Source organism: Phaseolus vulgaris, chromosome 7, assembly GCF_051622355.1.
Source record: "Phaseolus vulgaris cultivar YP4 chromosome 7, ASM5162235v1, whole genome shotgun sequence".
NCBI classification, from domain to species: domain Eukaryota; kingdom Viridiplantae; phylum Streptophyta; class Magnoliopsida; order Fabales; family Fabaceae; genus Phaseolus; species Phaseolus vulgaris.
In genome coordinates, this window is record NC_143504.1 from 43,527,098 (window position 1) to 43,544,896 (window position 17,799).

Consider the following 17,799-nt stretch of genomic DNA (forward strand, 5'->3'; position numbering starts at 1 on the left):
CAACTTAATTTTAAATAATTTAATTATTTTATTCTAAAAAATTCTATTAATAAGATGTTTTCAACATATGTATCTTCTCTCTTTTCTCAATATTTTATATTCTCACTTCTGTATTAATTCAAATGTCAAGAAACCTATGCTTTAATTTTAAGCAACTAAAATGAGTTATTACTTAAGTTTTTGTAGGTCCTACATACCAATACTTTATTTATATTTTATTTCAACTGGAAATTTCATTTTATCTGTATTATAAATTTAAAATAATACAGATGTAGGAAATTTGGAATTTTAAAAGTAATGCAAACCTATGTTTACAGCGAAGAGTTTAAAATATTGGAAATATGACTAAATAAGAAATAAATAAGAGGGTGCAGCTGTTCTGCTGAAGTCTAATTGGGGCTGTGATTATAAAGAGAGAGGCTTGAGAGGGAAAACCCTAATTTCATTCTTGAAGAAGGTGCCGCCATCTCCTTTGGTTCAAAGGTTTCGGCTTTGGTATCTCATCTTAGCAAATTGAATTGGGTTTTTCCTTCAATGACAGTTTTCCTAATTTACACTTGATATGAGCCTTGTTCTTTTGTAATTTTTAATTTTTTTAACTGTTATGTTCAATCTTGTAACTTTTTTTGCAGAGTTTTTGTTCTGCGCTTAACAAATAAAAAAATAAAAAAATAAACAACAAATATACACTACAACAAAATCATGAAATAAAAATCAATCTTTAAAGAATAAAATAATTAGTTGTAATAGTAACTAGAAAACATCTTCTAAATAAAAAAAAATTAATTTTTAAATTAGTTTCTATTATTGTTAAATAGTTTTTAGAGTGGTATCTAATTAACAACTAAGGTTGTAACTATATATTTTGGATGGTCCGATAGCGGGTGACACGATAGGCCCAACACAAACACTCGCTAGGATAGACTCGAAATGGCTCTGATACCATATTACAAAGTGGACTTTAAGCCTAACTCAACCCCATAAAACCGGCTCATTGGGATGAGGTTTGCACCCACTTATATACAATGAAAGACTCTAGTCGATGTGGGATCTCCAACAATTGTATTTAATTATTTTGGTCTCTACAAATTGATTTTTATTTCATGATTTTTTTAATGATAATTACAATAAGTTAATTTTCATTATCCTTATAAACCGAATGTTTTTCATCATATGTGCTTCAAATTTTGAATGAGTAGTATTATTGAGTTTGAATTCCACTGTAAGCTTGAGTTTCTTTTAAGCCTTGAATATATTTTATCTTTTCTGATTTGGGTAATGACTTAGGGATCAATCCACTTTAGGAGGTGTGGACGAAGGTGTCTGCACCACATTTTTTTCTTTTTGAGATAGTATAAATTATTTCAAAGAGTTTAAAATATAGTAAAAAGTAATTTATAATTTAAATATTACTTTTTTAGTTTTGTTCATAGAACTATTTCCTGATAAAAAATATAATATGATTTCATATTAAAAAAATAACATACCTTATACAAATAATATTTTATTCCAATTCTTCATAATATATACTAAAATTAATTGATACCAGAATAGATTATAGGGATAAAAAAATAATTAATTGATATATTAACTAAATTAGTTATTATTATTATTAAATGGTTTTTAAATTGGTATCTAATTAACAAATAAAGTTTTTGTTATCAAATTTAAAATTTAAATAATTAGTATTAAAACTTTGGTAACTAATTAAATAGTAATTTAGAAACTATTTAATAATAATAGAAACTAATTTAGAAATTAATTATTTTTTAATTTTTAAAATATTTCTAATTTATTTACTATAGCAACTAATTATTTTTTGTCTTTAAAATTGATTTTTATTTCATGATTTTCGTAAATTTTATAATTAAAAAAATAGTATTTACTTTCTTTTAGATTATTTATCAAAGTAAATATTTAATTTTTATTAATTAGAAAAACAATTTTATGTATGAGTTTGTCTTTTATATTTATGTGGGTTCAATTGTATATTTGAGAATAAATTTATAGTATAATTTTTTATACTAGCATCTGTTTTACAATTATGTGCATGTCTCGTGTCTTTGAACTTGATGAAATTTTTTATGTGAACACTTCTTCTGTACCCGCATGACACATCCACAACCTAATAGTCAAATCATTGGTGCTACTTTTTACAAGTGTATCTCTTGCAACTAGGTGAATGCACTCATATCCTTATAGTCAGCATATGGAGTATTTTTTTACATGAGCAACCTTCCACGCTCATGGATGCAGTCACACCCTATGTTCAAACTTTTGGAACAAATTTCTGTATAAATATTTCTCCACGTATATGGACACAACCATACTCGTATGATTGAACTTTTAGTATAATTTTATTTACAAGGCACTTTTTACACTCATGTGAGTGCAATCACACCTGAGTTATTTCATAAAGAAAATAAGTTGGAACAAAATTTGAAAACAATTGAAGACTAATACACACTGCACATCTAGAGCATTGTTAGCTCAATTTCTTGTCTTGAGCATCTCTACCTTAACTTCAGGTCTTGTAGCTTGACAAACACATTGATCATTTCTAACTCAATGATGTGCATCATTGGCTTGACTATAGAAATTAAGTATCTTTAGCTCAATTTCAAATCTTGAGTATCTTTAGTTTCATCTCATGTCTTAGAGCAATTTTATATTTACAAATATGAAAGTATGTTTAGTTCAACTTCACGCCTTGATCATCTTTAGGGATGACAAAGTGGGGCAGACTCACCTTTTCAACCTGCTAACCCGCATTAGCTCGCCCTGCATAATCCGCGGCCCGTAAGCCCGCAAACCAAAAAATAAAAATTGACTTTGGCAGCAGTGGAGTAAATGTTTTATTTTTCTTCATTTTCATTTGGGGTAGAAAATTACAAGGGTCATTGGAGTTATAATTTCCTTATAAGACTCTTTTTTGGTTTAATTTTGGGGATGAAAATACAAATATGATATTTTTCATGTAATTTGGAATAAATAATAGTGGATATGTTAGGTAGAGGGTAAGTCAAGAATATTGGAAGGTTAATACTTAGATTATGTAACATTCAATTAATGTTTATTGTTGTATTAATCCTAATGCCTTTGTTTTTTATGACAATTTTTCAAGAAAAAAAGTATAAAAAAAAATCATTGAATTTCTAAAAAAAAATAAAATTGAATGCGGGTTGGTCGGGGCGGAACGGAAAGTCTAGTCTGCACTCACTTTGTGGGGCAGGCCAAGTGCGGGGCGGACCTATGCGGGACGGACTGACCCGCTTTGCCATCCCTAATCATCTCTAACTCTTTTCTAAAATTTAAAGATATTTAGCTCAACCTTACACCTTAAATTTTATTTTATTTTTATTTTTTTCGGCAAAGAATTAAAGAATTAAAATAAATGGGACACTTTAGGGGTGTCCCAACCCTTATACAAACCCATCCAAGTTGGGCTAAGATGCCTGTAAAAAACATACCCCTTATGGCATCATGTAAAAAAACCTGTTTAAAACCCCTTACAAAGTCTAGCTTCTAAACACAATCTAATCATGACAGCAAAATAACTAAACTCTAAAACAGTATCCCAAAAAACCTTCACAACCCAACAGCTATAACTTGCTTTCAAAATCCAAAAAGTAATTTACTATATGCTCTATCTCTTACTTACTCCAACAAGACATGCTTTGTGCAGTAGAACATATTCTCCAAAATTTCCATATATAACCAAGACCTATCAAACCACCTATTTGAACAACACCATCAGTAGCAACAAAAGAACCATACGTGAGACCACGCTCCATAGGGATTTAGAGCATGTTTAAATCTCCACCTTCATCAAACAAAAGCATATTCGAACCACCATATTTTCACACTTCAATCTTCTTTTATAATATTAATACTCTGATCCCCTTCAGCTATACCTGCACCATCAACACAACCTTTCCCACCTCTCAAACTGGCTTAAACAAGCAAAACGAAACCATAACCTTGCTCTTGAAAGAATTATATCATATTTATTACCACACCCAAACTAGTCATTCAGGATATGAAGAGGGTTAAGATAGCTCCTGTAAAATACATGCATCAACATATGAAAAAATAAAAACACTTTTAATCCCTTACCTAGTTACCATATTAACACAGGTTAATGGTGATAAGATCCAATCAGAGAAGGAAAATATAACTTTCTTTTCTTTGTGTTTCATCCAAACCCAAGATTGTACTTGCGCCATAGTGAAAATCTCCTCTGCATCTACCTTTGCTTGGTTAAAGATAACCTTGTTTCTATGCTTCCAAATGCTTCATACTATGGAGATCCAAAGGCTTTTCCATAACCTATTGCCTTCTTTGTTAGAGCACATACAAGAGAATTGTTCAAAATGAAAAATCAATTCTTTGTGGTTCACATAACTAATTCCCAACCAACTAAAGCACATGTTCCAAACTTTACTTGATTCCCTACATGAAAGAAGGATGTGTGCTATTGTCTCCTCTTCGGTTCCACATAATGCGCATAAAGTATCTCCTAATAACACTCCCCTTTTGTGCTGATTCTGTTTTGTTGCTAACCTATTCGAGAAAGCCCTCCACACATAAAACATGGCTGAGGGCATAACCTTTAAATTCCAAAGAGAACCAAACACTGATACCCCCCCCCAAACTCGTGGTTAGCTAACTTATTATAAGCGGATTTTACCGAAAAAGTGTAAGATGGAGGATCATTCCATATCCTTGAGTCCTCTTTATCAGGTTGTAGTAACACCTGTGATATTATTGACATCAACTCCTCTACCATAGTTTTTTCCCATTCAAACCAATCTCTTCTCCAACTAAATTTCCACTCCCACCCATCTACATTCCAACTACCAAAATTATCGATAGTCTTGTCTTTAAGCTCAGAGTTATTGTATATTCTTTCATATCTTACTCTGAGTTGACCATTGGTTAGCCATTCATCTTCCCAGAATTTGACTTTCGTCCCTGATCCAACTTTCCAGACCATATTCTGATTGAACCAATTAACTCCTTGGTCTGAAATACTAGCTTTGAATAAATCTAACCACCATCTAAACGTAAACCTGTTTTGTTTCGGTACATATGAATTTGACAACCACCTCAAACCATACTTAGATTCTAAGACCTCCTTCCAAAGACCATATTCTGTAAAACCCAGTCTCCATAGCCATTTGGCCAAAAGTGCCTTATTGAACTGCTCAATACGCCTAATACCAAGACCTCCCTCCTCTTTCTCTTTACAAATATTATCCCAACTAGTCCAAGCAATTTTCCTTCCTTCCGTTCCCCACCCCCACATAAACTTCCTCTGTAATTTTGTAATCTCCTTGCACACTCCAATTGGTGCTTTAAAAAAGGATAGGTAGAATAGTGGAATAGCGTTGATAACCGATTTTATAAGGCACACTCTTCCCGCGAATGACAGGTTCCTCCCCTTCCATACAAAAAGTTTCTTCCTTATCTTTGATACCATAAGCTCCCAAAAAGAACACCTAGATGGATTACCACCTATAGTTAAACCTAAGTAGGAGAAAGATATCTCCATTATGTTGCAATGGAGTATTTCTGAATACAATTTCACCTCATAACTATCTACTCCAATTGCGCTTATCTTACTCTTAAAGAAGTTTACCCTGAGGCCCGAGCTTAATTCAAAACATCTTAATATAGCCTTAATACACCTAATATTTTGCACGTTTGATTCACATAAGAAGAGGGTATCGTCTGCAAATTGGAGTAGATCCACCTCCACGTTTTTATCCCCTATTTTAATTCTTGATAGCAAGTTTTTTCTTGTCGCTTGTTTTACAAGTCCAGATAAACCTTGTGCGACAATCAGAAACAAAAACGGTGCCACCGGATCCCCCTGTCTAAGACCTCTAGTTGGTTTGAATTCTTTTGTCGGACTACCATTTACCAAAATCGAGACTGTAGCCGATTCAAGGCAAGCTCTAATCCACTGAACCCATTTTCCACAAAACCCTAGTCTTCCCATCATATAAAATAAGAACTCCCAACTTACCGAATCGTATGCCTTCTCAAAATCAAGTTTCACAATCATCCCCCTTTTCTTCCTTCTTTTCAAGTCATCCACAACCTCATTCATAACAAGAACACTATCTAACAATCCTCTATTGAAAAAAAAAGCTGACTGTGAACCATCAATTACCTTCTCAATTACTTTTTTAATCCTATTAGACAACACCTTTGTCAAAATCTTATACAAACAACTGACGAGTGAAATAGGTCTGTATTCTTCAAGGGATTGAGGGTTCTCAGACTTCGGGATCAACGTTAAGAATGAAGCATTACAGCCTTTCAGAATCTTCCCCTCTTTGTGAAAGAATTTTACTGCTCCCAACACATCCTTTTCTAGTAGACACCAATTATTTTTAATGAAACTAAAAGTTATTCCGTCAGGTCCAGGGCTTTTATGACTATCACAATTCCAAATGGCTTCCTTTATTTCCTTTTCATCGAACGATTCTGTCAAGAGTCTATTATCAGATTCAAAAATCTCCTTAAATTCCACATTGTCCAACCTAACTCCAATATCTTCGATGGCCGACATCTTGTTCTTGTAAAACTCTTTAACCACCTCCTTTACCCTATTTGGTTCTTCCTTCTTCCACCCAAATACCAGAGAAATTACAGTGTGCTCCTTTTATCTCATTTCTCATCCTCCTCCATTTGATGGAAGCATGGAAGAATTTTGAGTTGGAATCCCCTTGTTTAATCCATAATGCTCTTGACGTTTGTTGTAATAAAGATTCGTTCCTCTCATTTATGTCCTGTAGCTGGCTCAAAAGTTCTCTTCTTTCCCTGATCTTGTTTTCGTCCAAGCCATCTACATCATCTCTCATATCTAACTCTTGTATATTCCTCAAGATATCAAGTTTGATCTTATCAACATGCCCGAATACATCTTTATTCCATCCTTACAGATCACTCTTTAACATCTTCAGTTTCTCTTTTAACACAATGATTTCGTTGCCCTGGACCAAATAACTTTCCCATTTACTTTTAATAAAATTTTCAAACTCCTTATCTTCCTGCCATATGTCAAGAAACCTAAAAGGTTTTGGACCCCAATCTACCACATTTGATTTTAGCACTAAAGCACAGTGGTCAGATATTTGTCTATCTAAAACATATTGCTTACTTCCTGGCCATTGTTGTAACCATTCAAAGGAAATTAAAAATCTATCAAGCCTGCTCTTAGCTTTACCATTAGGTCTATACCAAGTATTTTCTTCCAATACAGGGTATATCCACCAACTCCATATTATCAATGAAATTATTAAACTCTTGTATTTCTCTCTTGTTACCATTACCATTGGAACTATTTATCCCCCTACGCTCCCTTTCATTCCTTATAGAGTTGAAATCCCCCAAAATGCACCAAGAGTTACACGGTTCCCTTTGCCTAATCTCTAATAAGTCGACCCACATTTACATTTTCTCTTGCAGATTGCAAGAAGAGTATACGTTTACGATAACAACAGGAATAGTTTTCTCCTTAAAGAACCCTGAGAACACTATGAACCGTCTGTTTATGATGTGATTGGAACACTGAAATTTTTTTTATGCCAAATCGTAAGAATACCCCCTGACCCGTTAGTTGGATTGCTATAAAAATAATCAATGTCGTTATCTCCCCATAACTGACAACAATTATTTAAACTAAAATTTGACAATCTTACTTCTTGCAAGCACAACATTCTAACATCTTCATTTCTGATCAAATCCTTGTTATGCCTCTACTTCACAGGACTCCCAAACCCTCTCACATTTAACGTAAGAGTTCTCATTGATAACCTGTAACCTCCCTCACTTCCCTTTGGAGTTTCATACTCCTATCCCTTTTTTCTATTTCTTCTAGGCTAACCATGACATTTCCTTCAACCCACATGTAGCCCCTAACTATTTACCCAATTCCCATACCTTAAATATTATTAACTTGACTTATTGCCTTGAAAAAAAAATTATATAAGAAATTGTGAAAGATTGATACATCATCCAAAGAAAAAATTAATTGTAATAAGTTTATATTAAAAGTTGTAAACCAAATCACATTAAGATTTTAATCATTGTAAATTGTATTAAAAGGTAGAAACAATTTATATTAAGAGTTGAATCACTTTAACTTATATTAAAAATTGTACAATGATTTATATCATGTATTAAAATTTGTACAATGATTTATATCAAGAATTTAATCACTAAAAGAGAATGATCTAATTTATATTTGTACAACCATTTATATCAAAAGTTTAATTGTTCTAAGTTATACTAAATGATGTAGAATAATTTTTATGAAGAGTTTAATTGCTCTAAATTGTATTAAAAAGGTTTAAAAGATTTATATTAAGATTTTAATCACTTTACGTTATATTGTACAAAAATTTATATTAATAGTTTACTTGCTTGTAGTTAAAGTTGTGCAACAATTTATACTTAATTGCTTCTTATTGTGTTAAAATCTTTGCATAAATTTATATTAGGAGCTTAATTACTCTAGAATTTGTTTAGGTATGTCTAAAAATCCTACACCATTTAAGAATCAAGATAATAGCTAGTGATAAATATTTTCTTTTCACAATTCATTAAGAAACCCTTTTTAAGTACAAAAATGTAATGAAGCAATCAAACTCCAAAATCAATAATGTGATAATATTTACCTCAATGATTGTCTTAAAGGACTTGAAATTAAAATATATTCGTAAAAATATTAATATTAAGTGATAATATCTATATTTTTTACTTTAATGTAACCTTAATTTTGGAAACTTCCATTATAAAATCCAACAAAAAGAATATGAAAAAAAACATGAATTTAAGAATATGATATTTTTTTTATTCTCTCCTAAACATGATTTTGGTTAAGGTATGGTGGATTTGACTAAGACCAAGATATTATTGGTGGTTTTATTCATAATCTCAAAATTAGTCTAGGTTTTGGTGTCATAATATTAAATTTGGTTGATGTTTCTTTCAGACTAAAGTTTATCATGTTCATTTTTCTACCGGCAGAATTGGATTTATTTTATTAATCTTTTTAAGCCAGCGTTATTTCCTAACCAAGATTAATCATAATTTTCTTAGTTAATATTAATTATGTTTTTTAACTTATATCAAACTTTTTTTTTTCAAATTTATGTTCATTGAGTTTTTTTTAGTTGATGTTAGTCGAGTTTTATTCAATAGATATCAATTTGAGTTTTTTTTTTTTTTTTTTAACATGAATCAATATTATTTCTCTATCAATGTTAGGTATGATTTTTTTTTTATTAACATGGATGAATACTTTTTAGTTAATGTCTACTATGTTTTTTTTATGTTAATAAAAGTTTTTATTTATTTATATTATTAAAAAAAAATTAGACCAATATTCACTAGTGCGGAAGGATTTACAATGACGGCTATTTTATATTTACAACGACGGCTATTTAGCCGCATTTGTTGTACATGTAGTCTTAAATCGAAGAGATAAAAATGCGGTTATTTAGCCACATTTGTAAATGAGATTTATAAATGTGGCTATGGTAAATAACCACATTCTTATTTAAATTTTTTTAAAAAAAAAAATTTAAAATCCTAAACCCTAAGGTAGCAACGAGGCAGCAATGGAGGCGACAACAACGACGGAGCAAATACGACATATCAAAAACCCAAACAACAAACAATGAAGCAGTGGTGACCTTCGCCAATACAAGAAAACAAAGAGATAAGAGAAACGAAAAAAAAAATATATAAACCAATGGTAAAGAAGAAATAGAACTCAAAAAAACTTACAATGACACAAAGAAGACAATGAAGGCTCGCAGAAAATGAGAGGAAGCACGAGAGCAGAAACAAAAGAGAAAATGAAGCACCAGATAACCCATCACCAGTGCAAGAAAACAAACAAATAAGTGAAACGAAAAAATTTATAAACCATTGGTGAAGAAGAAAGAGAGCATATCGAAACGAACACTTACAATGACACGAGAACACAATGAAACTCGCAGAAGAAGAGAGGAACACCAGAGCAGAAACGTTTTGAAAACATGAAAGCGTAAGCGACGCGTTTCAGAATTAGGGTAAAAATAATTTAAGAATGTGACTATTTATAATAATCGCATTCTTAAATGAAGTTAATTTAAAAAATGTCACCGCGTTTTGAATGACAACGACTGACCCTAAAACCACATTAAATAAATAGTCGTTGTTTCACTACAAGAATAATAAGATTTAGCTGCAATAAAAAGCGTGGGTCACACTATTTGCATAGGTTAAGCCTACACAAAATGAAGAAGAAAAAAAATAAAATAAATAGAGTCCGTCAAACACACGAAAAATCCACACACTACAAGAAAAAAATTAATTAGTTTCCACATATTTGTGGAGGCCAAATGTGGACGCATTTTTCGTCGACCAAACCCACACAAAATGGATGCAAACTTAAAATAAAAATTATAATAATAAAATTTTAAATTTTTGAAGGTTTAGCCCACGCTATGCTTTTGAAGCTAAGTCCCCACTATGCCTTTGAAGCTAAGTCCCCGCTACTTAAACGTTTTGAAGGTTCAGCCCACGCTATGATTTTAAAATTAAAAATAATAAAATTATAATTAATTTATTTCAAAACTTCTAGTTGTTGAAAGGTGTTGAACTCGAATATGAGTCAGAGAGCCCACAAAACTGTTGAGCAAACATTTCTTCCTCCAATCCTTCTTCTTCTTCTTCCTCCACTCCACAAATCTTCGTGACGGTGACCGTGCTTCGACCGTGAAAGTGCGATCATGAACATTCATCCTCCACTCCTTCCTCTTCTTTGACCATGACCGTGCTTAGACCGTGAACATACGACCGTGAACAGTGAGTTTCGCATTTCTTCCTCCATTCCTTCTTCTTCTTTGACGACCGTTAATGAGTAACCCTAGGTTCTTGATGTAGGTTTCCCATATACTTGCTTTTTCTTACAATTATGATGTTGATTTGTGTAACCCTAGGATGATTTTTCTTCTTACATGTTGATTTAAGAGGATGCTAAGTTCTCGAATGATTTTGATGCTAAGTTCCTTGTAGGTCATTGATAGAGGACTGTGAATATCTTAGCTTTGTGAGGTTGGATTTTAGCAGGATTGTCCTTTAAGTGGATTTTAGCAGGATGGTCCTTAGTTTTCTAGTAGTGGATGCATAGTTGAATCTCTAATGTCATTATATTATTGACCACCCGAATACAAATAGTCCTTTACCTGACATGTTACGAATAATTTGTGTAAAAAGGGTATAAGTGAATACACATTGGATTACCGAGGGAGTTAGGAGTAACAATGGTCCTTTGCGTTATTCTAATTGTCTGTGGTAGGCAGCAAGAATCAAATTCCCCTCAACACCTTTCGAAAATGATTTATGCTATTTTAATATACCTTCTAAAGTTTGATAGTACATTGAAGATTTAAAATTGTCAAGATGTTTGTATAGGCAGATTGTCAAGGAGTGATGATTGCTTAGTGAAGAAAATAAGAGAGAAAAGTGACCGACCGACCAAAGATTAAGATAATTGTTATATCAGCCTTTTTTTTAAGGCAACAGTTACTTATGCATTAGATAGATAGTTAAGCTAGAACGAGAGTTGAAAAAAGACATGGTGTGAAATAATTTAGTTTGTAGTTATTATACAAGTGGTGGAAGAGTGAGCATTGTTTGTATTTGTAGAGTTGATGTGTCTGGTGTGTTCATGTCCTCACTTAGGATATGTGCTTAACTAATTCAGACCTATGCATGCATTTGTCTTTTTTTTAATATGCGATGGCAAATGTATGCACTTAGGAATATTTATATAATGATGATTTTTCTTGGAGTAAATTTTTGCAACACTTTCTCTTTTCTGCATTGCCAGTTATTTCAAAATTTAGCTATGATAAACCAAATGTAACCTTTCTGTTTCAGTTTTCTTAGTTCTTATTGTCTTACGTTTGTGTCTGTTTTGTTTTTCTTGCACGTGCAGGCCTCCGTTTAACTTTATTTGTCCATTGTAAGTAGTTGCTATCAGTACTCGTAAATATGATGATGTATGTGTTCCTAATTTTTTTTTTCAGGTTTGTTTCTGTTCGTGCAATGGAGAGTGACTCCCGTTCCAGCAACCAGCGATGCCTTGCTTTTTGGGTTTTGTTTTCTTTGTCAATGATCATGGAAAGGGGACTTTCAGTGTTATTGAACTGGTACTTTTTTCTGCTGAGAATTTAATTGAAAATTTGAGAAAATCTAAAGTGTATTTAGTTTACATTAATCATTAAATTCGCCTAATTGTTAATCAATTTTTTGTCATTTTTTATTAACTCTTATACTGTCATTCCATAGTTTTCTCTTTGAGGCTTTAAACTCCAATATTCTCTTCCATAGAGTATATAACAAGTCATAGAGCAATGTGATAACACTCACTTCTATAGAGTACAAGTGGTCATTAAGCAATATAATCACAATCACTTCCATAGAGTACAACTGGTCTAAAACTTTCCTTTAAGCTTCGTAGGTACTTTGTGATCACAAATATTTTGAGTTGAAAATCACTTTACAAGTCAAAACTGATTTCACACCATTCTGATATGGTATGATAGTTTTGTTTGATAATTTTTATATATCACTACCCATAGAGCGGTGATAGTTTTGTTGAAGATGGATGAAGCCTCTTCTCTACCTAGTGTTAGTTTGTGTTTGATGTAGAAAATAACTAGTTTGTTGTAAAGTTTGTAATAGGTTTAGATGATCTTGTACATAGGCTTGTGTATGTGTAAGGTTGCCTTTTGCTACATGATCTAGTCTAGATGCCTAACCAAGCCTAGAATAAGCACATGAAGTGGTTAAAAGTTTTTCCAAAAGCTTTTTAGAGTTTTCTCCTAAAATCAGGATACTGCACAAAAATGAATTTGTTTCTCTGTAAAAGAACAGGTTTATTCTTTGGTCTGCTGAAAGAATTTTCGAAAGTTAGTTAGGGCACCAAAGGTACAACTCAGACAGTTATTTCAGTTAGCTGAGTTGGCAGTTTTCACGAAATAAATCTGTTAAGTTCAAAACTGAATCTGTTGTTCTCATAACAGCTTTTCAACTATTTTTTGAAAAGAAGTTAGAAACTGTTTTCTATATAAAGAAAAGCCTCTCTCACATGAAAGGATGTTGAGCAATTACGTTTTTGATAAAGATCAAACAATTTCTATGTGAGAAGAAGGATTGAAAGGTTTTTGAAAGGTTTTCCAAAGGAATTTTCAAGTGTGCTTGTTCTAGGAAACCTTTGATCTTGGTGAAGGTGCTGGTGCAGTTCTGCAGCAAATTGAACTACTGGTTTTGAGTTCTTGCATCTTCTTTTCAGGTGTAATCTTTCCTTTATTCTGGTTTGTAAAGGTGTAAGTGTTAGTCACTCCTTGATAGGGTTTCTTGGAGTGCAAGGTGTGCTGAAATAGGGTTTTTCAGCATTGGTTGTATTGTTCTTGTAGTGTTCAAGAATTGCTGTGTTTGTAACTGATTGGTACTATTTTTAGTGAATTCCACCTTGGGGTAAGGTGAAACTAGATGTAGCTCTGTATGAGTGAACCAGTATAAAAACTTGCGTGCCTTTTCTTCTCATCCCTGTACTCATTTCTGGTTTTGCTTAATTCTGTCAAGAACTAAATCTGTTCTTTTGAAATTGAATCTGTTAATTCTGGGTTTAATAAAAACTGTTCTTCCTGATTTGTTAAAGCTCTCTGATCACAAACAAGGCAGTGGTATATGATGTTTTAATTGATCTGTGAACAAATAGTCTATTCATTAAAACCAGAGAAAGAGTCATTCTCCTTAAAATCTTGTGTTGAATGAATTTGATTGATTGCTTAGCATAGCTGTATTCTTCATACTCATAATATCCAATTAATCTGATTCTGTTATAACCCTTTGTTGATCACAATTTTAATTTGAACAAATTCAAGTTGTGTTAGACTGCTCTGAAGAATCAATCTGTTTCATGTAAAAACAATCTGTTCTTTTGCCTCTGATATACTGAAAATTGTGTGTTCTTGCGAAAATTTTATAAGCTCAATTCACCCCTCCCCTCTTGAACTTAGACACTAATAGACCCAACAATATTGGCTAATAATTTCATCACTACTATATACATATATTCTATGCAGAAATATGGATCGAAGATGGATGTATGAACGACTTGATCCTTCAAGGAGACTTAGCAAACAATTCATTACACATATTTAATAGAAGGTTGTCTTGTTCTATCATATGTCCTCATCCCTTGATGAGCTACTCTCTTTCCATTTTAATTTGATCATGTTCCAAAGCCTAAAGGATTTTCAAAACCTACGAAACAGACTTTGACAGACACATTGAATAGGCTAATTTATAAAATGACACTGAGACACTGCATATATATATATATATATATATATATATATATATATATATATATATATATATATATATCCCCATGTATGTATATATATAGAGAGAGATAGACTCAAATGAAATGAATAATGTACATAGAATCTAAAGTGATAATCAATACTTACTCCTTGTATATTCATCTTCTTATAATAGTAAGCCTCAAAAGAATATTAGTGAGTACTCATTATTTTGCAATGAAAGAACTGTCTCTTTATAAAAGAATCTCAATAAGATGAAATTATAACTTAGAAGAAAAGGTATATTCACCTTTCCAAATCAACTATTTTTTTCCTATGATAATGAGCTTTACTAGAAGAGGTGAGAAGACATTAGTAGTTTGATGTCCTTCAAAGTGGAGGTGCTAGCGAGGACTAACTGTTGAAAATGTATTTGCCAATATGGCACTTCAAGAAGGAGAGGTGTCTTTGCTTCATAGTTCAAAGCTTATTTTATCTTCTGTAATTTTTAAGTTGAAGGTATTATAAAAATAGTTTAGTGGCGCATGCATATTTTGAGAGAAAAATATATCCTTGGGAGGGTCATTCATAGTTGCTCAAAATTGCCAAGAGATCCATTTACATTCGGATGAAGCATAACACATCTTCATCTCTCAAGAAATGGAGCATCATTTGTCATGTTTCTTTCTTAAAATAGTGGTTTTTTAATGGTGTTTCCCTATATATGTTGCAATGTTTGATTTTCTTTACCATTCATTTGTGTTCTGATAGTATATTTGTGTATTATTTGTGTTGACAAACTACAACAAAGAAGAAAATTTCTTATGCTTTCTCGTTTCCTGCTGAACTTGATATGCGACATAGAATGTCTGAGCTGTCTCAGTTCGACTTGGTGTATGACTTGTCAGCTGTACTGATTCACAAGGGAACTGGTGCTAATAGTGGTCATTAAATTGCTCATATTAAGGATGTAAACATTAGGCAATGGTGGGAATTTGATGATGAGCATGTTACTAATTTGGGTTGTCATCCATTTGGCGAAGGGTTTCAAATTCTACCTCTAAATCCATCAAGACTGATGCAATTCATTCTAATTGTTCTCAAGTGATAGTAGCTGACAGTAATGGAAATGGTTTGCATGCCTTTCATTCAAAATCTTCACTTGTGGAGACATTTTTGTCTAGTGATGCGTACATGTTGATGTACCATCTTAAACATACAAAAAATGTTGGTGAAATTGGGAGTGTAATTTGTGGTGCTAAGCATGATGAAAGAGAGGGTGTGGAAGTTGCTTTGCAAAATGGTGCTTCTTTTGCATCTCATCTTTGTAATGAGATTCAAAATTTCAATGCCTCATATGATGAAGCCTGTCAAGAGTACAATAACAAGAAAGAGTTGGAATTGGGTCGTATTACTGGAAGGAGACAGGAGGTTCGATCTGTTTTAGCTGAAGCTCCTGTTCAACCACTGGAAAAACCATTTTATTGGATTTCTAGCGAATGGCTTCGCCAGTGGGCTGACAACATTATTCCAGTGTTAGTGCTTTTCCTTTCAAACAATTATTAAAGTCAGGTTAATTGATGTATTAGTATTTTATAGGAAGCTTACTTTGCAAGGTATATGCAGTCCTCTTGAAAACTTGTTTGTCCAATGCTCACATGGGAAAATCCCAGTTTCAAAGGTTACCTCAATGAAACGAGTGTCTGCTAAAGCACGGGATACCTTGTTCTCCAAGGTAACTTTTTGTTGGTCTCCTGTTACATATTTTTTGTGGATTATTAATTATCTACATGTGGTATAATGTTGTTAAGGTTTGTTTGGTGTTCAAGATATGATAGGATGATACTGGGATAAAAACAACTTACGATATGAATATGATAGAATCCAAGCTTGATAAGCTTAAGCTAGTCAAATGTTTGGTGCACCTTAGATAATTAGATAACTAAATTATGTTACCTTTTCCTGTATTCAACATGGACCAAATAATGGTAAGATATGATAGAAATTATGTTCAAATGACAAAATTACTCTTCCATTAAAATTACATATAGTTTCTCATATTTTATTGCTTTCTAACTTAGTTCCTCCCTTTGAGGATAAGAAATGCTTTGCACGGTTAACAATGATTATGTCTTGGGAAAGGTCAAAATTGACAAGCAACTCTTTCAACCTATTTTTATGTTTTCAGTTGGGTAATACTGGTAGGAAAGATGAAAAGAAAATTTACAAGATGTAGTGGAGATAAATCTAGTGTTATAAGTGAACTTTAGAAGTTGGGGGAGTGGTTGTGTTGCCCATGACCACATTTTTTACTGGTGATGTCTGTAAGGAAACTAGTGTTTATTGGGGGCTGATGGAACATAAACTTTCTTAGAAATGCTTATGTGAGGAGGAAAATTTTGTTTAGTTAGCTAAATTAATTACAGTTTCTGGCAAGAGTAGAGGTCGATGTTTGGTACTGCTTTTTTGTTGGTTTTATGTTGTATAAATGTTGGTTTTCTACTGCAGTTTTGGTGTTGGTTTTATGATGTGCAAATGCTGGTTTTCTGCTACAGTTTTAGTACTGTTTTTAGCTGGTTTTATGCTGTATAAATGTTGGTTTATGCTGCAGTTTTGGTGCTGTTTTGATGCTGTTTTTGCTGCAGTTAAAGTGTTTTTGATGTTCTTTTTGGAGCCTGGGCACTGTTGTTTTTAGGTTTAGTAGCAGGGTGTTAAGCATAGTTTGTTTGAGTGTGTGTCCTTGTTCTTTGGGAATGTTTGTAGTCATCTGTTATGTAGATGATCTTTTTAGTTTTAGGCTCTTTCTTGTTATGTTAAAACAAGAAAGGTTTCAAACTGTTTAAGATTTAACTTCTCTAGGTTGACATGATCAGAAAGTAGAAGTTTCTTGGAACCTTATATAACTCAACTTCTGTTTTTTAAAGCGTGTTTTCTGTTTTTCTTGGTATTTTGAAGAGAGTGAAAGTAAGCTTGTCTTGGTATCTACCAGCTCAACCTTAGTTAATTAAAGTAACTTTAGTTCAATTTCAATCAAAATATCTTCAATCAAAAACCACAAATATCACGTTTCTACCTTTGTATTTTTGTACAAAATTCCAAGTTTATTATCGTGGGCATTGTATTAGAAAATAATTTTTCTTGTTCTTTTCCTTGTTCCTATTAAAAAAATATTTTTTCTTGCTCATTTTAAAAACAATATTCAATTTTCAAGACAAGTAAAAAGTATAAAGAAAAAGTTATAAATAAAATTTGTTTAGTAAGAAAAACATTTCTTCATATTAGATTGCTTCCTAAAATAATTTTATCTTGAATAATTATATTGAAAAAAATGAAATAGGTAAAAAATAGGATAAATTCAATAAGAAAAAGAGAAGTAGAGTAATATAAATTTGATTTATTTTAATAAAAAAATAGTTTT